The sequence below is a fragment of the Bubalus bubalis genome, chromosome 21 (genome assembly GCF_019923935.1).
Source record: "Bubalus bubalis isolate 160015118507 breed Murrah chromosome 21, NDDB_SH_1, whole genome shotgun sequence".
NCBI lineage: Eukaryota > Metazoa > Chordata > Mammalia > Artiodactyla > Bovidae > Bubalus > Bubalus bubalis.
In genome coordinates, this window is record NC_059177.1 from 58,332,759 (window position 1) to 58,336,343 (window position 3,585).

The following is a 3,585-nucleotide window of genomic DNA, read 5'->3' on the forward strand; positions in this document are numbered from 1 at the left end:
TGTATACAAGTTTTTCTGTAGAGGAATGTTTCCATTTCTTTTTGGGTATATACCTAGGAGCAGAATTGTTGGATCATAGGCAACTCTTTGGAAAAGACCCTGATGCAGGGAAAGATTGAAGTCAAAAGAAGGGGGCGGCAGAGGATGAGACGGTTAGATAGCATCATCAACCCAATGGACATGAGTTTGAGAAAACTCTGGGAGACAGTGAAGGACAGGGAAGCCTGGCGTGCTGCAGTGCATAAGTCGGACACGACTGAGCGACTGAACCACCACGGGGGCTTCCCTGTGGCTCCGCTGGTAAAAAACTGCCTGCAACGCAGGAGACCTGGGTTCAACCCTTGGGTTGGGAAGATCCCCTGGAGAAGGGAAAAGCTTCCCACTCTAGTATTCTGGCGTGGAGAACTCCATGGGCTGTGTAGTCCATGGGGTCACAAAGAATCTGACACGACAGAGCGACGTTCACTTTCAACAACAGGGCAGCTCTACGTTTAATTTTTCGGGAACTGCCAGGCTCGTTTCCAAAGCATCCGCACCATTTTGCATTCCCGTCAGCACTGAGTGAGGGTCCTTTGGGGGCCCAATGAGGCCTCCAGAGTTGAAAGAAAGATCATTTTAAAGGAAAGAGATTTGAGAGTCACAGTTGCAGGACGAGCCTTTTCAGAGCTTCCTTCATTTGATTAAAGGTGGAAACTTCTGGAGTGAGGATGCCATAAACCTCCTCTCTAGGGCCAGAAAGAAGAGACTGGAAGACCCTCGTAGCTGCCCGTGTGTTGTGCCACGTCGCTTCAGCTGTGTCTGAGTCTTCGCGACCCTATGGACCTGTAGCCGCCAGGCTCCTCTGTCTGTGAGATTTCCCAGGCAAGACGACTGGAGTGGGTTGCCATGCCCACCTCCATCCCTTCCCAACCCAGGGATCGAACCTGCATCTCCTGCATTGGCAGGTGGGTACTTTACCGCTAGCGCCGCGTGCTTAAACAAACATCACAGGCTTTCTTATTTCCCGTTTGCTCCTCTGGAAACCCATTTGTTATTCCACAGAAGCATTTCCCCGTATCCTTCTCCCCTATTAAGTCTTCAGCTCTTTAGAGATTTCCTGTGAACTTCCAGTACCTATAAAAGTCTATCTCTCTTCTTGCTAATCTGTCCCCATTACTGAACCTAATGTGGCAGGGGAAGTTTTTCCTTCCCTGTGGTTCCAGTTCCCACACCCTCACCAACACTTGGTATTTCTCTTTTTTGGTTATCACGGCCATCCCTGTTGACGTGAAATGCTATCTGTTGTGGTTTTGACTGACATTTCCCTGGTGGCTGATAACGCTGGACATCTTCCCATTGGCTGTTTATGTATCTTCTTCAGAAAAATACCTATTCAGACCCTTTGCTCATTTTTAAAATTGGGTTATTCAGCTTTTTTATCATTGAGTTGTTATCCAAGAACTTCTGAAAGAATGAAATATAAGGGAAAAGGCTTAGAACTATGTCTGGCACATATTAAACACCCAAATGATGAAATACAAAGCAGAAGATATCAGAATGGTCACCTGCAGGAAGGTAAATGCTGTTTCATGAAACTGGTTTCACTCACACAGAGTATTGTGAAATGGGTCACACATGGTTGTGTTGCTTTGTTTTTTTTAGCTGCACTGAGCAGCATGTGGAATATTAGTGCCCTGAGCAGGGATCGACCCCATGCCCCTGGCGGTGGAAGCGCGGAGCCCTAACCACTGGACCAGCCGGGAAGGCTCTGACTGGTGTCTCTCATACTGTGGGTTGCACTCGGAAAAGTTCAAATTCTATTAGTAGGTGCAACCTGTTACATACAGGATGGATAAACAACAAAGCCCTGCTGTATAGCACAGGGAGCTACATTCAATGTCCTGTAATACCCGACAATGGGAAAGAATATGTAAAAGACTATGTCTATTCATAACTGAGTCACTTGGCTGCACAGCAGAAATTAACACAGCATTGTAAATCAACTAGGCTTCAAAACTTTTTATAATTGAGAAAAAAAGTTCAAATCTCATATTCTCAGGTACATATTTATGAGATGAATTGCCAGGTCTTGAACGATGTCTGTGTTCAGGTTTACTAAATACAGATCCAAGATCCCTCCCCACCATTCTGAAATAAAAAACAACCCCCAAAACCTCTAATATCACTTTCCCTGTACGTTCTCATCAAAGTCCTGTGCAGGGAAAACTGACATACTTGGTTGAGACTGTTTAAAGTCTTCTGCCCATTCCATGTGAACACTGATGTTTCATTTAAGAACAAAGTGTGGACAGGAGGTGCTGTTCCTGAATTCACTGGGAGTGGTGATGCAAAAATGGGTTTCTGCACTTTTACTTTTCAAACTAAATGAAAAGCAAAAAGATTCTGAAACAGGAGCTTCCCTGGTGGCTCAGTGGTAAAGAACCCACCTGCCAATGCAAGAGACACGGGACTGGTTCCTGGTGCAGGAAGATCCCACGTGCGTCGGGGCAGCTGAGCCCGTGTGCCACAGCTACGGAGCCTGTGCCCTGGAGCCCAGGGGTTGCAGCTGCTGAACCCCTTGTACCCTATAGCTCGTGCAGCAAGAGAAGCCGCCACAACGAGAAGCCCGCCTGCTGCAACTAGAGAGCTGCCCTCTCTGGCCACAACTAGAGAAGGGCCCACACAGCAACAAAGACCAGCACAGCCAAAAATAAATAAATAAATAAATAAACATTATTAAAAAAATTTCTGAAACATATCTGGTCTCAGATGTTCAATAAGGACTTTCAGACACGTGTACTGAAAATCTCCTCCAATTGGCTGAAGCAATTTACACCTCCGCCAACAGCACAAGAGACTTCATCTCCTGTCTCTGCTCAGACGTGATAGAGTCAGGCTTTAAAAGTTTGGCTGATCTGATCAGTGAGAAAAGACAGCTCATTCCTCTTTTATTTTGCCTTTCTCTGGACTCAAGGAATGGGCAGATCTTCTTCTGTGTATTGGTCATTGGGACTTTCTCTCCTGAGAATTCTCTGTTTGTATGTTTATCGTCTCAGTATGATTTCTTTCAGTTCAGTTCAGTCGCTCAGTCGTGTCCGACTCTTCGCGACCCCATGAATTGCACACACCAGGCCTCCCTGTCTATCACCAACTCCCGGAGTCCATTCAGACTCACGTCCATCGAGTCAGTGATGCCATCCAGCCATCTCATCCTCTGCCGTCCCCTTCTCCTCCTGCCCCCAATCCCTCCCAGCATCAGAGTCTTTTCCAATGAGTCAACTCTTCGCATGAGGTGGCCAAAGTACTGGAGTTTCAGCTTTAGCATCATTCCTTCCAAAGAAATCCCAGGGCTGATCTCCTTCAGAATGGACTGGTTGGATCTCCTTGCAGTCCAAGGGACTCTCAAGAGTCTTCTCCAACACCGCAGTTCAAAAGCATCAATTCTTCGGTGCTCAGCTTTCTTCACAGTCCAACTCTCACATCCATACATGGCCACTGGAAAAACCATAGCCTTGACTAGACGGACCTTTGTTGGCAAAGTAATGTCTCTGCTTTTGAATATGCTATCTAGGTTGGTCATAACTTTCCTTCCAAGGAGTAAGCGTC